Source organism: Eptatretus burgeri, chromosome 5, assembly GCF_056783735.1.
Source record: "Eptatretus burgeri isolate ZD-2024b chromosome 5, Ebu_testis_v1, whole genome shotgun sequence".
Classification (NCBI taxonomy): domain Eukaryota; kingdom Metazoa; phylum Chordata; class Myxini; order Myxiniformes; family Myxinidae; genus Eptatretus; species Eptatretus burgeri.
This window is the reverse complement of record NC_140965.1, coordinates 55,876,501-55,898,390: the sequence shown is the minus strand read 5'-3', so window position 1 is coordinate 55,898,390 and position 21,890 is coordinate 55,876,501. Positions and strand designations below refer to the sequence as shown.

Sequence of the window (21,890 nt, the reverse complement as noted above, 5' to 3'; positions counted from 1 at the left end):
CCCATACAGTGTGATGGTAATATGCCAATGCAATCAGGGCGCAGATCCGAATGAAGAAGTGTGCTCGCTATTCGTGCCCCGTACTGTGCGATGGATTGATGGAAAGGATTGGATATAATTAGGGTTGAAAATAGCGCACCGCATGCGTCCTGTACGGCTTTGGGATTTATTGTATGGTTCTACTATTCTCTTTGGAACGCTATCTTGCAGCGGAGGATTTTTCCATTATGCTTCCCTTGGCCTCCGCGAGGATGCATTCTTATCGTGGAGGATGTTGCTGCAGTTTTCAGAAGCGGCCGTCTGTATGCGGTGCCTGCTTGGATTTATTTCAGGAATAAGAGGAAAAGAGTTGTAATGAAGAGAGAGAAGTAATCAGACCTACCTCTGAGATCCACACAACGCACTTCATCCAATTTGACCCATTAGACATGAGTGAAAGCTCTAACTGCACGCATATTAATGAAATAACTGTCTGGGGACCACTGTATAATGGATGCCATTGCCTTAGAGGCATGCGCTTTCCAGAACCGCAAATACTTATATATATTTTATAATATATGTATTATATATATATATATATATATATATATATATATATATATATATATATATATATATATATATATATATATATGTCCTAAAATACAAACTTCAACTTTTCAAATGTGCTTTTTTATTTTTTGGATCCACTTGGGAAGAAAAAAAAATTGAGTGAAGTTTCATTTGATTTCAACAGATTTTAACACTGTCACACGACCCCTGTTGTTTTGTGCCATGACGTCAAACTGTACAGAGTTGTGGGTTTATATCTCAGCTTGGTGATCTTTTTGAGGTTAATATAAACATCTTCACTGCAGAAGCAATATTTTTACGCACATTCTCAACAATTTGTTTCCACTGTCTCATTATTCTTTGGTCTCATTTTAGGTGTGATGGTGTGTTTGACTCGTGAAAAGAACTCTGTGTGGCTGATTGGCTTCCCTTCTGGCGAGCTACCTGGAAATAGGCTTCCATCTTGTGCAGAGGTTCTTCAACGGTACTTCAAGTTGCACAAAGATGACAAGTTGGAAGTTAGGAGTGCAGCAACTCAAGTTGTTCGTGAGGCAATGCTCATCTGGGAGAAGGCGCAAATTCCAACTGCAGAAGAGTGGAATGTCATCGCAAAGCTGGAGAGGAAAATGGAGAAGTACAGGTCAATCCTGAAAGGAAATACACGGCGATTTGCACCTCAGATACAGAAGGAAGAGAATTTTCAGGCAAGCCTTGGTGACTTGTTTGACATTGCCCATATCGAGGCACTTCCGCTTATTAAGATACCAGCGGACCGAGAATTCCTCAAGGCACAACGGGAGCCAGGGCGGCGGGATTTCATGATTGGAGTTGACAAGGTGCAAGCAGGAAAGGAGGAAAGAGCCCTTCAGCACCATGAGTTGTCGACCGAAAGACCATGGTACAACATGGAGGAGCAAGCAGCACGAGAGGAGACCACTCAGTTGGCGTTCTCAACAGACAGCAGTCCTGAAATCAGTGATCAGGAGATTGGTGCTACTCCCTCAGCTCTAAAAAGGTCACATCGCGCAAGGAACATTGTTACGCCAGAGCTGACTTCAGCCCTGGACCGCACCAAGGTCAGTGACCGATTGGCAGTTTATATACTGTCGGCAGCAGCTTCTGCTCTCGGTCAAGACCCCTCCGAGTTGGCCATCAACCGGTCATCAATCAGGAGATCCAGGAGAACCCAAAGGAAGTGTATTGCAGATGAGATCAGGGAATGCTATGCTAGCACCATGAGCCTCGTTGTTCATTGGGATGCCAAACTGCTTCCAGGTGACACAAAGCAAAAAGTTGATAGTCTTCCTGTCATTGTCACTGATCAACGAGGAACTATAAAGCTTCTTGCCGTGCCAAAACTCCCTGCAGGAACTGGACAAGCAACAGCAAGTTCAGTCATACAGTGCCTTGAGGAATGGGAGCTCTCTGACAAAGTGGTTGGCATGAGCTTTGATACGACGGCCTCCAACACTGGACCAAAACTTGGTGCATGCACCTTTCTGCAGCAAAAGCTAGGACGATCACTCTTTCACCTCGCATGCCGCCATCACATTCTGGAACTCGTGGCAGAGGCAGCATTCAAGACATGCTTTGGCCCATCTTCTGGTCCTGACAGAGCTATCTTCAAGTGTTTCCAGTCAGGTTGGAATGGTATCGACCAAAGCAAGTTTGAGCCAATGTCTGGTGACTTGGACTCTGGTTGACTGTGCATTTTTCAGTTGCAAGGAACTGGTCGTGTCATTCTGCATCCAGAAGCTGGAATCCGCTCAACCGCGTGATGACTACCGCGAACTTCTTGAATTGAGCATCATTCTATTTGGTGAGCGGCCTCCAAGAGGATTGAAGTTCATCCAGCCAGGTGCCCTTCATCGTGCAAGGTGGATGGCACATGTAATTTATGGGATCAAGATGTACTTGTTCAGACAGCAATTTCATTTGACTGAAAGGGAGCTCACCGCCCTGAAGCGCTTTACAGCATTCACTGGAACACTGTATATCAAAGCTTGGTTCAGTGCACCATCTGTCATCGCTGCTCCAGCTGGAGACCTAGCTTTCTTAAAAGGACTGCTCTCCTATCCTGATACTGAGATTGCCAAAGCCACCAGCAAAAACTTTGCCAATCACTTATGGTACCTGAGTGAAGATCTCGCTGGACTCGCCATTTTTGATAGAACAGTTACACTTGACGTTAAGCGTATGATGGTGGCCGCTCCTAAGGAGAAAGGTCAAGATAATCCTTAAATCACGGGTGCAAGTGGACCTCACAGCAAAGGAAGCCATCACTGTCAAGACTATTGCAGATTTTGTTTCGTCTGCCTCACACAGGATTTTTGTGGCATTCAGCATCAACATGGACTTCCTTGACACAGATCCCAGTGAGTGGGAGGATGTGCCGTCCTACCAGTCTTCACAGCAAGCCCTGTGCGGTATTGCCACTGTCAACGATTTTGCTGAGCGTGGAGTAGCATTGATCCAGGACTATAATCGACTCCTGACAAAGGATGAGCAGCAACGCCAATACCTGCTGCAAGTTGTTGCGTCACATCGCCGTCAGTTTCCTGAGGCGAAGAAGACGAGGAAGGAACCAGACTCCTCTCATAATTGATTGCTCACTGGACCAATGGACTACGTAACACTGTCGTAACAGTGATAGTTTATATTGATCTTCTTTATGTGTTGAGTATTTGCAAATTTTTATTCAAACAGGAAGGATTCTTGTTTCATTTTGCATTTAACTGTCGAACAGCCACAATGCTATAATTCATGGATTCAGTGACTGGAACACTGTATTTTTCACACCCTGTGTGACAGTGGTTAATAAAGCCGTACATGAACCATATTTGGTACCAATACTTTTCTTATTAATACGAACCATTTTCGGAAAAAGCACCTTGAGAAAGTCCTCTTTTTGGTTTAGGTGTACCAGTAAGGACCACCCTAATTTTTATTATATATATAAAAAATATTTTATATTGAAAAAAAAAGATTACCTCAATACCCATTACACCCAAATGCATCATGAAACTTGTGATGAGTACATCCAACCACTTAATTAATGAGCATAGACAAATAAATTACTGTTACTATCATTCGGGTTATTGATGGATACATATATATATATATATATATATATATATATATATATATATATATATATATATATATATATATATATATATATATATATATTGTTACGAATTGGGAATTCGATTGCACACAACATACACGTTCCTTTAGTCAGCTATGTCGATAAGTGCTTGTTCCCTAGATATCTCACCTTTCATTGTTTAAATGTTTAGAAATTGATTAGATGCGCTGCGGATCGATTTAATAGTTCACGATCACGAAACAATGGAGACGTCCCTCCCCCTCCTCTGCGAAGAGGAAGAAGAGCCCTTCCGTCCCATGATTCATGACGTCAACAACTCCCTCCCACCCGTGGTTGAGCGAGGGATGGATCATGAGGGCATGAGTCACGCCGGGCGTGGAGCTCTTTGTTTGTGGAGCTCTTTGTTCTCCATTTGGTTCCCGGCTTGGTGCGACTCATCGACCTCTTCTTGGAGGTGGTTCCTCGGGGAAGCGACGCATCGACGGGAAGTATCAGCGCCTCATCTCACCAGCACGCGTTGCGAAGCGCGGGAGGATTCGCGGGAGCTCGGGAAGGATCGTGGCTCATGGTGATTGGATTCAGCTCGCTCTCGCTGGAGCCCGGGTCCGAACAACTTGAAGACCACACGAGGTGGAGAGGTTCGAGATAGGCTCTGGGTTTCAGCTCACCTGTCTGAGCTGGAGCTCGTTATTAAAGGCCTCAGCCACCATTTCTTGGGTGTGTGTGTGTGTGTGTGCGTACATATATCCGTGGGCCCGTCTAATAAGTAGGAAATTGTTAAGTGCTTTGTGTGCTGTAAATCTTTGCATTGCATTTCGTATAGTCGGAATAGTTCTGCCCTTACGTGCTTCCCTGGTTCCCCATTATTCATAATAAATACCCCAAATTGTTAAATATTTTCAGCTCGTCGCATTAATTCTTTCATTGACTGAGCATTTTGTGTGTTGGGAGTTAGAAAGCTGTTGGTTTGTCGTAAAAGGGGGACATTTGGACCGATGGTTCTCGTCAATTAAGCCGCTCGGAATCGCGCACGGGACAGACTCGCCTCGGCGGTTTGTTCCGTACGAGATCCATCAAGGGTGGAATACCCTGGTAGTTGGATCACGTGGGTATTTAGGTACATTGAAGATTGGCAATCGACCCTACCCCACGTGATCTGCCCATTGGCGTATTTCGGTTCTTGTACAACGACCCGTCTACTCCGACTTATCCGGCGATCCATATTCCGGGTGATCGGTCGGGCCGACTCGACTTGCGGCTCCGTCAGAGCGGTCGGTTTGCGGCCTTCCCCAGCACCGTAACAATATATATATATATATATATATATATATATATATATATATATATATATATATATATATATATATATATATATATATATATATATATATATATATATATACTATACTATAGATGCCCGTCAAAATAATTTACTGGATGATGTCATTGGCATCCAGATTGGGAAAATAGAGTTAAACAACTCAGAAAAAAAACATTTTATGAGAATAAAAAAAAAAAAACTTGTTGGGATGGAATCACCCAAAAACAATCAAACAAGAAAGGATTGAACGACAATGTAGGAAAGACACCACAATACACCACCACAATCATTTTACAGATTGCCATCATGATATATTTTGACATTTTTCCATCTCAATCCCACAATAAATAAAATACACAATTACACCAATGCACACTACAAATATACAACTACCTCTAACATAGTAATATTCATACCATTGTTAATATTGCCACCTTAGACAAAAATGTCGAAGGATGTGATCCATCCATCCATCCATTGGGACCATACTCTGTGCAGAGCATTGGTGCTGCCTCAGCAGTCTCCTTGGCTATTGGGCACAATCCTGGATGGGTCACCACTCCAACACAGGATACCAGCAAGCTGGCACTCATTTTGCCGACCTCGGAAGGATGACAGGTCGAGTCGACCCCACCTGGTATTAATTCAACAGCTGAGTGCGATTTAAACTCAGGATCCTAGGATCCCAAGTCCACCACCCTCACCAGTAAGCCAACACCAGGCATAAAAGATGTGATGGCAATCCTAAAAAGGATTGTGGTGTCATTCCAACCTTGTCATCCTTCCTACATTGTTTGGTTGTTTTTTTTGGGAGATTCCATCGCACCATATTGTTTTTTTCATCTTTCGAAAAATTTTTTCTGACTTGTTTAAATTGGTGGTTGGGTAACCCCTTTCTATGCACTTAATATTTTGGACTATGTAACACATTCTAAAAGTTTGTTGCACAAATCGTCTGAACAAGCAAAACTAGATGGTTTAATTTTCTTCTTTTTACCTCCATTGATTGCTTCAAACCATTACCAGCAAGCAACCTTTAAAAGAGGGGCTTTCTTTTTCGTATGAGGTCAGATTGATCTGGGTTCACTTGAGAAACGTTATTCTATTGCCACATAATGCTTGAAACATTATGTCAGTGTTACATTTATAGGCATGTATCAAATCTGGAGAAGTATAGAACATTAAAAACCCCACGTGATTCAAGACCTGCAATCATGGGTTCTTGAGACTAGTGAAGTCGGCCATTGATTCAGATGGGAATGCTACACAAGCCAACCAATGTAATGTAGACTAGTCTATTTTGTGTTCCCATTTGATCACTGGTTCGTGATGGTAGGATCTTTTGTTCAAATTGCATACAATGTTGACTTGTCCATTGATTAATTAATTGCATACTTTAACGTAAAGAAATGTAAAGGTGCTGGGGATGGGTGGAAATCATGAAAAGAAGGATTACATGATGCAGGGGGCAGTCTTGGAGTATGTAGGAGAATGATCTGGTTGGGAGGGGTTAATCAAAGAGCACAGTGCCAAGCAGCTATAGGTAAAGCTAAGAGGGTCTTTGGTTGTATTCATCAGGGGATATTTCAGTCGGAGAGTGATTAATGCATGGAATGGTCTCCCTGGAAAATAAGTGGCAGCAGAGATTGTGGATAAGCTTCAATGGGATTTAGATAGGCACCTGGATGCATTGGCAGATTAACACACGGGCACACAGGGCCTGAGCTCAACGTGGGGCCCGAGCTCAACATGGGGCCCAAGCTCAATGTGGGGCCCTGATCTCAACGTGGACACCGATCTCAATGTCGACCCCGGACAGGGGAAGCATGATGGCGATGCAATCCATGAAGTTGCATGGGTCCCCACACGACCGATCTTGGTTCACAATCTTTCAAGACGGGCCCCCGAGGGTGCGGTCTCACTTTGGCGACAAAACATGTAAACTTGTGAGTGGAGATAAACACAGCACAAAGGGAATGCTTCATCTCAAGGAAAGAAAGCATTGTGACATAATGAATTGATTAAAAACGTTTTCCCTGATGTTTAACTAGACAGGACTAAATAATATTTATTTATTAATAACTAAATAATAAGAAAGCAAGTGGAATAATAACTACGCTTAATGTTTACAAATGCAACAATAATTACAATAAAATTTGTACAATTCCTCATGTTTATACATATCGATATTGTTTAACAAATCCACACTACAATTTATTGTACGATCACAAAACACCCCTCATGAGTAAAGGGAGTAACCACTAACCCATGCGCACGGCAGAACGTTACGGTTTTTAAAATCAAAGCACCTGTCCCGAGGATGAATAGAAATGACCCCAGCGGTGCTGAAAAGCGAAAATATCTCAACACAAGGGGGATAAGGATGAAAATCACCCGAAATTAACTTTTCATAACACAAATGGCAGAACCAGAAAAGGGTATTCGGTGTCACACACGTGCTGAGGTGTGTTCAATTACCAATCAGATTGCTATTGCTTACTAAGCTGACCGTTCCTTATCAATGGTTTCGCTGGACTGCTAACTTGACTGCTTAAGCCACTTGGCGAGCACTCTACAAGAAATGTTTAGCTCTTCCATTAGCCTCGGCTCAGTATACAAAAAAAATTAAAAAGTAAGAAAATAAAAACTTAGTAAATGAACACACCCCTGCAAGTGCTGGGGTGTGTTCCATCACCAATCAGCTTGTATAACGCTCGCCAAGTGGCTTAATTACTCAAGTGAGCACGCCAACAAAAACTCTTAAGGAACTGCTGGCTTGGCAAGTGATAGCAAGCTGCTTGGTCATGGAACACCTCAACATGGTATTTTTTCCCAAGGGGGGGGGGGGGAGAAAGGCAAAAAAAAACGTGGGAATTCTTCTGGATTTCTTGCAGTCAAGTCTCAAGCAACATCGGCCAAGTGAATGCGAAAATAACATGGACTCCTCTTCCTCCCTTCCATATAAGTGCTGCTTAATCAGGATGAAGATTACCACACTGCAGTTGCAGGCATGGAAGAGCGCCGATACAACCATTATACCAGTACACTGCTACTCATTTCGCCGACCTCGGAAGGATGACAGGCTGAGTCAACCCCACCTGATGTTAATTCAGAGGCAGGCGGAGCTCAAACTCACGACCCTAAGATCCCAAGCTAGCCACCCTAAACACGAATCCAACACCAGGCTCTTTTGGGGGCTTTTGGGGCAAAAATAACATGGTTCTCTTTTTGGGCGAAACACGGAGTGGCTCTTTTTTGGGTGAAAATAACACAGAGTGCTCTTTTTGAGTGAATAGAACATGGTCCCCTTTTTGGGTGAAAATAACACTGAGTTCTCCTTTTTGGGGGCGTTTAGGGCCTCAATTTTTTGTGCTCAGGGCCCCCCCAAAAAACTTAACATGCCTCTGCCTGGATGCATTGGAGAAAGAGGGGTATGGGGATATTGGCTTGAGGACGGTAGGTAGCTCGTATGCGGATGGGTGATGATACTGGGTTTGGTGCAGTGCAGGCATGATGGGCCGAATGGCCTCCTTCTGCACAAAAGTTTGTTGTGTATCCTCATTTCACTCCTGTCTTTATAATTGGTGTTAAATTAAACTGAGATGGACCAATATGTGTCCTCATTGTTATTTATGTGTGGACACCCTTTTCTGTGAGCAGACGATGAATGCAAAAAAGGATTGCTTGACCTCAATGGAAACAGATCTCAGTAATTTGTATTTTTATTGATATTTTCCCACACCTCTTTGGATTGCTGAAGCCTAATATTTTTTTTGGATGAAAACAAATGCATGGGGGAACCAATTTAGTTAAAGGCAGCGACATTGTGTTTAAGCTTGACTAGGTGTGCTTACCCATCACTACGCTGATGGATTTAAATCAAAAGACAGCAGGTTGCAGTTCCCAAGCAAATTGAAATGTCTTTGAATCTCAATGAAGATGCAAAATGAAGTGGGATGTGTGAAAAATTGATCTTTTATAACACGTAGTTGTTGTTGCTGCTGTCGTGGTGGATATGATTGTTGTTGATTATCCCAAGTCAGTTCTGCTCAAACATGCCCCTGGCACCGAGATAGCCGATCAATCTCCTGGGAGCAACCCAGAGATCCCTCACATCTAAGAAGTTGTGTTCTCGCCTTTGTGGAGCCAGGGTCGTGCAATCTTCCATAATGTATTTTATTGTTTGTACGGCGGCCTGGCAGAGGTTGCAAGTGTCGTCAGTGGTGTCGAGTCGATGTTTGTACTGTAAAGGCTGTGTGTGGTGTCGACAGCAGAGGCATGAAATGTGAACACCATCACTCAATGGGTGGGGGGTTAGTGCCCAGGTTACTGTTTGGGCCCACGTTGTAGATTGCATTTAAGATGATGTAGGTATGGATGTGTTTTCTATAGATGTCGTTGATCCGTGGGGGGATGTTTTGAAGGATTTTGTTACAGTTTTTGTGGTGCAGTCTTTATGTGTCTCGGGGTCTGTGGGTGGATGGACATGTAGTGGCAAGGGTTATTAGGGTTTGCACTCACAGCTGCAAGGAACTGCACACCTCTCATGTCCAAGCGGTCTTTGATTTTTAACATTTTTGCCTGTGTGTTGGTGCTCGATGGGTATTGTTATTTTGCAAACTGTGATGTGAAAGGATTTGTTTTTTTTATGGTCTGCAAGGTGTTGAGATGTGTGCTGGATAGATATCTCAAAACGTTGTGGACGGATTCGGATGAAATTTGGTGGAGAGGTTAGGTGTGTGACAAGGATGAAATGCTTTAATTTTAGTGAAGATCCGGATCCTGAGACTTGAACTTTTAAAGTGAATCTTTCCGATTGAAAGATGGGCAAAAAACGATATATAGCATGATATCACAAAAAGTTGTGGATGGATTCGGACGAAACTAGGTGGATGAGTTGGTTGGGTGACAAGAACAAGCCGATTCGATTTTGGTCCAAGTGCAGATCCAGATCTGGCCTTTCAGTGGGATACAAAACGTAAACTGTTCAGCCTGGTGGAGGTACGCGCTCCACAGAGTGCTTTTCCACTTAATGTTTGTGATGCGATCTGAGAATGACATGGATGTGCTAAAAGTGACTATTTTTGTTTGATGAGTATGTGGAATAGGGATGTTGTTCAATGTGATGTGTTGTGTTCCTTGGTATAACTTGCTAAATAGTTACTGTTGATTTTGAAGGGGCTGAATAGTCTCTCAGTGGCTCTGCATGTTTAGTCTGTTGATTTTAAATGGCTGCAATCTACAACAACGGAATATGTGAAAAGGGACAATATATTTCGAGATATTACAGGAACAAACAAATTGTGTCGCATGAAAAACATTCCCTGAGGGGCAAAAATTGTCAAGTGGAAGATGGAAGGAGACATTCAAAGAAGTTGAAAGCAGCGCATCACAGAGGCACTCAGCCAGAAACTGCAATGAGGATTTCAAACTCACCAATTCGGAACAAAGGTACACAGAGGGTAGTTAAACATTGATGTAGATTTTATATTATTCTAGGAATGGGTAAGCATGAAATTTCATCTCTTCCTCAGTGGTGCGCTGGGATCTGTACATACTGTACTTGTCCCTTCGATGTAATGCCTTAATGCCACCTGTGGATAAATCTTTGGGACAGGCATGCATCCATTTCAGGACATGGTCTTTGAAGTCTTCATCATTTGTAAACTTAATACCATCCAGATATTCTACGAGTGGTCAACATATATTAAAATTGCAATGTGACAAATCGGGAGTTTATGCGGGATGATTTAGAACTTCCCAACCTGTCTCCACTGGATTCATAGTGGCCACATTTGCCATGTGCGGATGATGATTATTGTGCAGGCAAGTCATACCCTGAGACAGCATACCTGGCCATATACATATTGCTTGTATCATTTCATTGCATTGATGGTTTTCCTATATTATTGCATTTCAAATTAATGAAACCATTCAGGTCCAAAAATCCTATTGTCATAATTGCTTTCCTGCTGATGGCTGAACCTCTAAATATTTTTTGCTGGTGTAATCCAAGAATATCTCCAATCTAAGCAGGTTCGCTTTGGATAAACAGGGGATATACAGTCTATCTGTTTGTATATTTGTGAACAAAATATCTCAAAAAGTTGTGGATGGATTCGGATGAAACTTGGTGGGTATGCAACAAGGAAGAATTGATTCAATTTTGGTGAAGATCCAGATCCGGTTCAGAGAATTTTTTTAGTGATTCTTCACCATTGATTGATAGGGCTAAAATGATACATAGCAGGACATCTTAAAATGTTTTTGACGGATTCGGATGAAGTTCGGTGAATGAGATGGTTCGGTGACAAGAACAAGGCGATTAAATTTTAGTTCAGGTCCGAATCCAGATCCGGCCAATCAGTGGGATACAAAACGTGAACTAATCAGCCTGCTGGAGGTATGCACTCTACCGAGTGCCCTTCTAATTTTTACATGTTCTGAAAAAAAAGTCAACATTAGCCTTGAATCACCCTTGTTGGTAATATTGATACAGAGCACGTGTGATAAACGTACATACTGTGACGTCCACGGGACTTGAACAGTCCCGCCAACGTAGAATGAGCCGAAACGATGGAGGCGGTTTATTTATTTATAACCCAAACATGGCGGATCTAATCGCTCTACCGCAAACGGGACGAGGAAGGTGGCACGAGTCACTTTTCACTGAGTTGATGATGTTTATTTGTTTTTTATAATTACCAGAAATAACAAGACTCGGCAAGAAGAGGGATCCGGGGCGATTCGACGGGATGGTGTGGGATCGGGCATGGGGAAAAACACAGACAATTCCAATGAATATACAGTTCTCAATCCCTCTAAGGTGCCAAACACACACACACACACACACACACACACACACACACACACACACACACACACACACACACACACACACACACACACACACACACACACACACACACACACACACACAAAACGTAGCTATCTCTGGTGGTCAGGCTGGACCGTGGTGTGGACGCAACTGTCCCTGGATCGGCGCCGGACGAGCCGGCTTTGCTCTCGCCAGGGGGGGCAGGAGAAACCGCGGTGCTGTCGACCTCCTGGTCTTGGACCAAGTCCGCTCACAGCCGCCAGGGAACCAGCTCCGGCGCCAAGCTCATTAGCCGCTCATTCTCCAAGCCGCGAGCAGGAGAGGGAGGCAGGTCCGCCCGCCGCCTGACCCCGCACTCCGAGTCAGCAGAACCCCAGAGCCAACCAAAGCGAGGCACGAGGCTCGGCAAGGCTCCCAGACACGATCAAGAACACGATCGATTCAGCACAACAACCAGGACGCTCTCTGCCGCCACAGCTTCCACACCAAAAAAACCACGATCTTTTGGTTGTAATCTTCTTCCTCTTCCTTTTCGACCCCGAACAGAACCTTTTTATCCTTCGTCCTCGTCACTCCCAATCGAGCCGTTTATTGGCCCACCGCCATCGCCTTCCACCAATCGTGATCACGGGGCGGAGCCATCCGCTGCACTGTCCTGTGACATCACGGCCAGTCTTCAGAGAATACCAAAAGGGGTTTACGCAGACACACTTACCCTATCCCGTGTCCCTATCTCATTACGTGACATTTATTATTTCCCCCTTGAAGAAATGAACATTTACTAGACAACTTATCACCACTGAATTGCTACTTATTACATCGAGATCCTGGTAAACTCGAACAGCATGGCATACCTAATTAAACATCCTAATTACCCTTTGAATGCATACCCCCACTCAAACGTAACACTGCCCCCTCCTCTGGTACCGCAGCTCCTGCAAGGTATATCACAGGCGCTACCGTACCAGCCTTAACACTTACTGACTCACACCTAATTAACCTAACGAAATAAAGTAGGAGGGGCAATGGGCAGCGAGTCGCAGCTAACTTACCTATCCTGCTTAATGTACTACCCCCTTATGGCCTTATCCTCGCCGAAACAATCATTCGTTTTTTTTTATTTTATTTTATTTTATTTTATTTTATCACATGAGAGCACTGAGCGAAGTTGCACTCCATCCTCCGGATCATCGCTCTTGCCCAGCACTCTTCCAGTGATCTGGGGAGGGGAAACAAAAGGTTCCAGAAAAACACAACACTTATACTTTACATTCCTACTCTAAGCCTTAACGACACTATTCACAGGATATTTACACTTGACCGCCTCCCCCAGTGGATGCTAATAGACCCAGCGTTACCTGGGGAGCCAATTTTCAAATTTGCTTGCCCCAAAATTATGCGGACATCATGCCCTTGCTGCACCTGTCAAGTTGTGCGGGATCGGGTGGGACTCACACATCTTCACAACACTCACACCATGGTCATCATCACATTTCTAGGTCATGGTCCTCATTTTAATCATGCAGGCTGAATCCCGAAATGGCCGTGGAGTGGGTTACCACAAGATGATGGGGGCATCTCAGGTGCAACCATGCCCACAGGTAAGCTTTAGTCCAACCCGGACGTTTCTCCGCCCCGCTCCCTTTGATTCCCTCCCCCTGGTAGCCATCAGCTCTAATCCCGTACAACACTCTGGAAGGGGTCTCACTGGCTCCTCTGGCCTTCCTGGGTCACCAAGGTCCTACCCGCCTTGGTCGCCCAACCAGACCCTCTCCCAGTTGCCTCCAGACACTGTCACCATTAGCCACTAGGTGGTGAATCTCCTTGAAGGGGGTCGCAATTCACGCTCACCGTGAGCTTCAGCAATCCCTGTGGACAAGCACATCATCCCCACCCACAAAACCCACATGACTCCCCCACCCCATCGGCCTTACATGTGACACCTGCATTTCTAACACTTCACCGACCATGACCTTCCCTGTTACCACACCATGCCCAATAAAAAAACAATGTGTGCACCATACATTTCACTTCTTCACTTAAAACAACTCACACAGCACTTCTCACCCGATCCATGCACCAGCCATTGGACAGCCACTTGTACCCGCTTTGTTACCAATTACCCACTGTCCCAATTGTCACTCTAAAACCCAGCAGAACTTACAAACCCATGCCAATTTTCCCACAATTCATTTTTTTTTTTTTTTTTTTACCAAAGGAGGGCACTTCGCCACAATCTCAGCAGCCGAGCATGGCCCTATATGCTCAGCCCGATCTAGTCTCCCGGACCCCCGACAGTGATCTCCGGACCCGGCCTATGAAAGGGCATCTCGGATAGACCTGGCGGTTCAGCAGGAGGATTCATCCTCTCCCGGCTTGAAAGTCTATTGGAGGGTCTCTCCATCGCCGGGTACCGGCAAAATCGTTGCATGTGTCCTCTTTGCCCGCGCCGGAAACAACTCCCCATAAAAGGCCCCCGTGGGTATCGGTGTAATGTCTCTTCCGGTTCCGGACCCCCTCAGCCATAATCGAATTGCTCTATTGGCTGGGCTGGACCCCGCCGCTTTGGCACACCAACTACCGAATTACCCCTTATCAAACTTAACAGTTTCTGGCAAATTTCCTGAAACATTTGGGTAATGCCAATTTCTCCCACCCCCCCTCCCTGATCCTGGATCTCCGCCTGTCGGATCGTCACCGATGGCCTCTCTGGAACCCGACCCGGCCGACTCCACGAGGCCAGCCTGGCCGCGCACTCGGCCGCTCGGTGAACGGTGGGTGGATCCTGTAACTCCACTAGCGCTCGGACATCAGGGTCAGGAAGAGCAGCTAAAAATTTCTCTAATGCCAGTCTGTCCCATGCCTCCACTGTAAGGTCCCGATACGCGATCCTGACTGATTGGTAAATGTCCTGTGCCAGCTCCTGCAATGTCTCACCCGGCTTTAATCTGCGGTGCTGGAGCTGGGCCCGCACCAGATCACAGTTTGCCGCGAACCCAAACCGACGGCTCAACGCCTCGCAAATGTGGGAGCTGGTCAACATCCCCTTCCCGATCACATTTAACACATCTGCGGCTGGTCACCGCAACGTTGCCACCCAATTCCCTGTACGTTCCCGCTCATTCCACCCGTTTAGTCGGGAAATGCACTCAAATTGCGTCAGAAAAGCTTCAACGCTCCCTGACCCATCGAAATTTACCAGGGGGATCACTTTTACGGTGGCCCGCTTCTCAGTTTCTCCCTTATCCGAATCCAGCCCAGGGATCAAACACCCTTGTGGCTGCGTATCCAATTTCGGAGCCCACTGTGGCCAAACATGTTTTGTGGTGAGGGTCTCATGGGTCAATTTTGCCTCCTGTTCCAAACGTTGAATGGACCGATTCACCTCTTCCCGCAGGATCTTCTGGGCCCGCACAACCTCCTCCAAGGCTCCGTCGCGAGTTTTTAGCTGCTCCTCAACCAACCCGGACACTCTACTTACAAAAGACGGCTCTACCAGGCCTTTATCCAAGACTTCATCTTGGCTCATAATTTTATCTTGTTCGTCCAAACGAGCCTCCAATCCTTTTACCTCCTCCGCCAAATTCATCCCTTGCTTCCTCAGCTCTCCCCACTCTTCAACTTACAGCTGCATACGAGCATCCACACAGGCACGATGACGTTCCAGGCTTTCATCCACTTTATCAACCCGAATGTTCGTTGCATCAATTTTATCTACCAATTTTTTCCGTATATTTTCCCCCTCCAATGTAATTTCTACCTTTGTTTCCTCCAATCTATCCTTGAATTTACTTTGTATTTCTCCCAATTTAACATCCACACACTCCTGCATCTCAGTTTTCATTTTCTCCATCTTTTCCCCCAATTCATGCCTCATTAAATCAATCCGTGCACCCAACTGTACCCCCATTACCCCCAATCGATCTGTCATTTCTGCCCCCTGTGCCGTCATTTTTGCCATTTGTGCCGTCATTTCTGCCCTCTGTGTCACGAATTGATTTTCCATTTGTGCCGTCATTTCTGCCATTTGTGCCCCCTGTGCCGTCATTTTTGCCCCCTGTGCTGTAATTGCACTCATTAAATGTTCCAACATTGTCCAGATCGTCATCGTGCCGGTTTCCGGCGCTGCCGGCTCCGTTACGGGCGATGAAGCACGGTCCACGCTCGGAATGGGGGAGGTTCCAACCTAACCCCCGTCTCTCCCCTCTTCCCCCGACTCGCTGCCAGACATGTGGCCTTCCTCCTCAAACATCTGCACATCCGCCATGGTGCAGAAGTCCCGTTTGCCGCCAATTAATTTAAATTTGAAAAATCCCGCCAAAATTTTCCTGCGCTCGCGCACTTTTCTGTAGTAATTTTAGATTCCAATTCGTGGCGAGATTTTAATCCTGGTATATAATTTAGAGGGGTTCGAACATCCCACTTCTGACACCAATGTGACGTCCACGGGACTTGAACAGTCCCGCCAACGTAGAATGAGCCGAAACGATGGAGGCGGTTTATTTATTTATAACCCAAACATGGCGGTTCTAATCGCTCTACCGCAAACGGGACGAGGAAGGTGGCACGAGTCACTTTTCACTGAGTTGATGATGTTTATTTATTTTTTATAATTACCAGAAATTACAAGACTCGGCAAGAAGAGGGATCCGGGACGATTCGACGGGATGGTGTGGGATCGGGCGTGGGGAAAAACACAGACAATTCCAATGAATATACAGTTCTCAATCCCTCTAAGGCGCCAAACACACACACACACACACACACACACACACACACACACACACACACACACACACACACACACACACACACACACACACACACACACACACAAAACGTAGCTATCTCTGGTGGTCAGGCTGGACCGTGGTGTGGATGCAACTGTCCCTGGATCGGCGCCGGACGAGCCGGCTTTGCTCTCGCCAGGGGGGACAGGAGAAACCGCGGTGCTGTCGACCTCCTGGTCTTGGCCCAAGTCCGCTCACAGCCGCCAGGGAACCAGCTCCGGCGCCAAGCCGCGAGCAGGAGAGGGAGGCAGGTCCGCCCGCCGCCCGACCCCGCACTCCGAGTCAGCAGAACCCCAGAGCCAACCAAAGCGAGGTACGAGGCTCGGCAAGGCTCCCAGACACGATCAAGAACACGATCGATTCAGCACAACAACCAGGACGCTCTCTGCCGCCACAGCTTCCACACCAAAAAAACCACGATCTTTTGGTTGTAATCTTCTTCCTCTTCCTTTTCAACCCCGAACAGAACCTTTTTATCCTTCGTCCTCGTCACTCCCAATCGAGCCGTTTATTGGCCCACCGCCATCGCCTTCCGCCAATCGTGATCACGGGGCGGAGCCATCCGCTGCACTGTCCTGTGACGTCACGGCCAGTCTCCAGAGAATACCAAAAGGGGTTTACGCAGACACACTTACCCTATCCCGTGTCCCTATCTAATTACGTGACATTTATCATTTCCCCCTTGAAGAAATGAACATTTACTAGACAACTTATCACCACTGAATTGCCACTTATTACATCGAGATCCTGGTAAACTCGAACAGCATGGCATACCTAATTAAACATCCTAATTACCCTTTGAATGCATACCCCCCCCCCTCAAACGTAACAGCGATTAAATTTTAGTTCAGGTCCGAATCCAGATCCGGCCAATCAGTGGGATACAAAACGTGAACTAATCAGCCTGCTGGAGGTATGCACTCGACCGAGTGCCCTTCTAATTTTTACATGTTCTGAAAAAAAAGTCAACATTAGCCTTGAATCACCCTTGTTGGTAATATTGATACAGAGCACGTGTGATAAACGTACATACGTACAACATTCCCAGGAAGTTTCAAACAGATTATACTGTAATTGAATAAAGCCTAAAGAAGATAAGGGATATCTATTTATGACATACAAAAAGTGCATATTCAACATGCATTTGGCCTGCCAAAGCTGCTCAAAAATACAATGACAGTTAGGGCAACAGCTTGATTGTATCATCACCGTTTATTTATTTACTCGCAGAAAAGCCCGTCAAAATAATAAGTGACCCTTCTGTAATTTCATACTATTCAGCCTTGAAAACTCCAGCTGAAACGAAAAGTACGTGCAAAAACTTTAATTTATGTAAAGTCCAACACATGATTGGGACTTTCCCTGGGGAGGATTAGCCATGAGGGGACCAATTTGTCAATGAAATACACCGTTTCCAAAATACATAGTCACACAAACATTACCTCAACAGACACCATCATCAAAACAACGACTACAACTCCGATAACTACAAAACTCTGGCAAATTGCTCATCGCTTTATTTGGATTACATACATGAAGGAAAATCCTTCTGTATTCAGCCTTGAAAACTCAGGCTAAAACTGAAGTTTCAGACATACACCTTCATTTGGATAGTGTATAGACAATAGACTGCTGCAACCTGGATTACTTACAGGAAGCAAAAACATGCCTAATGCCTATGATGGGTGACAGGAACAAGGAAAGGTCACGTCGAAGATGGAGGGATGACATAGACAAATATTGGGTCAATTGGAATGACAAAGCAAGAGACAAAGCAACATAGTGTCAACATGCTGAGGCTTTCTTCCAGCAGTGAGTGGTCTGGATGATGACGACGACAAGCATGAAACAAAGACATGCTTACCGATTATCGCATATATAATAGATCATGGTGATATAGCTTGGATAATTCCAATTGCACTGGGCCATGGGCTGACAACTGAAGCCTGTGACTTAAGGACTGCGGCCCATGTGGCTTCACAAAATGGCGACCATATGATCTTTCTCAGATTACAATCGTGGGTGGTGTCGGGTCAGCTGTTCAGCCAATAGGACGACTGCAGTCCGTCCACACATACATGGTCCCAAAAGGAACTGGCTTTCTCGACCGAGTACTGTTCTCAGAGGTTTTATTTTTGCTCCAAAGGAGTGGAGGAGTTGCAACTGCCAAATCACTCTGTCCCCCTATTGATTTGCCCCTGGAGTTATTCTGGAGATAATGGAACTACAAAGTTTGCAAAATATAGTTTACTGTGACATTTCCGAAGTATCTATTGAACAAACAAAAGCATTGTAATTATATACTCAAAAACTGGCAAGATAGCTTATAGGTATGCACACTCACCGCTGAGCTGTCTAGTCTGGTTTTGAATCTCGGTCCAGCGATAAACTGCCACCCTAGTGTTTCACATGCAGGGCAAAGAATCGATTTGTGCAACATTCATCTGAAAGACGTTAAGCCAGAGCACTGGTCATTGATGGATGTTTAAGATCCGATGATACTGTGATGGAAGTCGCCTCCGGATAACTACAAAGAGCTTTAGGTGCATCTTTAAAGACCACTAACACCATCCGAGCCACTCATCTCTGGCCGGCTCCACATTACCGTTACCGGTGAGATGATCATCATGGATGAGGTATCGTGCCAGCAGCTATGTAATCGATGCTAATTGGCCGAGCGAACTAATGCTATGTGCTGCTTTCTGTGATCTATGAGCCAATCTAAAAACTGAGTAATCAACCTCTCAGTTGACTTATGCCACCATAAAAATGTCCAACAGCAATCAGGACACTAATTCTTACAAAACAAAGCTTTACTTCAACAATGCACATATTTATGTGGAGGCAATTCACAAGCATGTATAATTAGAGCACGTATACATTCTCCTTCCCTCCTAAGGCCTGTCACATTTGCCACGGCGGCCATGGGGTCTCCAAAATCTAAGGCCACTAGCAATTATACAGCGGCCGCAGTATTTCCACGGTCACACAATGTAGCAGTCACATATGTTTTTATTTTTTGGGGAGCCGCACGGCATATTTATAAATTGTGGAGATCGAAAACATGGGGGTGCCGTACGGTCTTTGATTTGATGTCGCACGGTGACCTTAGGGCGTTCCTGCGGCGGCCATAGAATTGTCAAGGCAGACGCAAGGTGCCCGCAAGGCGACCGCAGGGGGGCCCTAAGGCGAACGTGTGGCCAGACCGATGGTTAACGAGTGGGGTTTTTTTTTTAAACCAGTTTTTTTTGTTTCGGCTTGTCGAATTGCTACGGCGAACGTAGAAATGAAGAAAGTTACAACTCCGCGTTATAATTCCACGGCGACCTTACGACCTGTAAAATATAGCCAAACGGCATAGGGCCACCCTGAGGCCACCGCAGAAACTCTGCGGCCGCCGAACGTTTCTGTCAATTCAGAGGGCGTACGGCCGCCGTATCCTCGCCGTGGAGCAAATGTGACTTAGGCCTAAGCAAACATTCACGCCATCAGATGCCTTGCACTGCCACTTATCATTCTAACATTAACATTGGCCCCAATAATGCATCCAACATTGATGGGACCGAGAGATAGTCAAGGGGGCAATATAGAGATAAAGAGATAGAAAGAAGAAAATGGATGGCACATCAATCATCAGGAGGGGTGACAGACCGCCAAAATGGCACATCCATCATCATGAGGGGACATGTCGAAACCCTGCACACCTTCCACAAGCTCGATTGAACTGGCCCTGCCCAATTGGTCTGGATCAAGATGTTCCTTTGGACTAGACTCCCCACACTCCACTCCCTCTCTCCATGCTGCCAACATGCTATGCCTCTCCATGTGCCCGGTGATGCAACTTTTGCGGTACTAATTTGGCACGGGTTTTGGTGGGAACACTTGTTACTGACGAGGCAAAGTGGTCCGGTGAGGAAGTCAGATAGCAGGAGTGCAGCGAACAGGACACAAGGCGAAGGTGTACAATGGCAGGAGGTGAAAGGTGCAAATAACATGAAAGTGAAAGAGGTGCGAGAACGAGAGTGAAATTGGAAGTAAAAGAACGAAAGGAAAGCAAAAGTGATAGACATAATTATGCGTATGGGAAAGTGAAAGATGAAGCCGGACGGACAAGAGTGTGGATTGCGCAAGCTCTCAAGCAGACTGGACAGCCGACTTAGACTTCTGCAGACTGCCCAGATGACTGCGACGACTCATCAATCCAGTTGACTGTGACATCTCCCTGCACGCTCGTGTGCTCTCTCTTTTATCCCTAACTCCCCCTCTCCTCTCATGGCCCCCACTCTTGTCATTGGTTGAATCTCGGCTCAGGGGTGATTGGTACATCCCATCCCAATCCCACAGAAACTTTGAATTTGCTGTCCATGGGTCAGGGTATGGAGTATTGCTGGGAATTGGTTTTGGCGGCCTGTCACCCCTCATGATGATGGATACAGACTGCTTGGCATGAAGCTGGTTCGAAGCAGTTTGTTAGGAGGTTCGGGGAGAAGGACAAGACAGGCTGCACAGAATGCAGGGACAATACGGCTGAGAACCGTGTTTTATGCACGACTAAAATAAAAGCCCATCAAGAATGATGGCTTGGAGTTACTTTATTAAACTGGAAGATATGATGTTTCGTAGCAAGAAAAAGCTTTATTTTAAAGCACAACACGTACAAATGTGACCCTATTTTCTTTATCTTCTGAGATATTTTATTTCGATGGTACAGCCTCATGAGCATGCCAAAGTCTGAAGCATCGGCCTCGTGTCAGGTGTGCTTACATCTTCTTTATTTATTAGATATCCTATGGATGTAAATGAACACTCATTTTACTCTGCGCACGTTGCACATGACCGTGCAGTGAATTTTACCTCCTTTCACCATGTATTTATTGTTATTTAAAAAACTAGTACGTGCCCGCACGTGCGTGCCCGTATGTGCAAAAAAAAATAAAAATAAAAAAACTTTCAAACCACGAGCCAGAAACAACATAATAACAACAACAGAAACAACAACAAAAGCCAAAAACAACAGAAACAACCACACAGGCCGTTCCTTTGTTCTCGTAAACGACGACTGGATTGGGGCATTGTGTTTATCTATAAATGCGCATAAGAAATCGAGAAATTATTAGAATACATTCAGTCATCACTATCCATGCCTGGTGTTGGCTTAATGGTTAAGGTAGTGGGCTTGGGATCCTAGGGTCCTGAGTTCAAATCCCGCTCAGCTGTTGAATTAACACCAGGTGGGGTTGACTCTGCCTGTCATCCTTCCGAGGTCGGCAAAATGAGTGC

The 21,890-nt window shown here is 45.4% G+C and overlaps 1 pseudogene; it reads left to right on the top strand.

The window, feature by feature from the left end:
• Positions 1-1,400: 1,400 nt before the first annotated feature.
• LOC147026478 (uncharacterized) lies at positions 1,401-3,484 on the top strand (annotated as a pseudogene).
• The last annotated feature ends 18,406 nt before the right edge of the window (positions 3,485-21,890 follow it).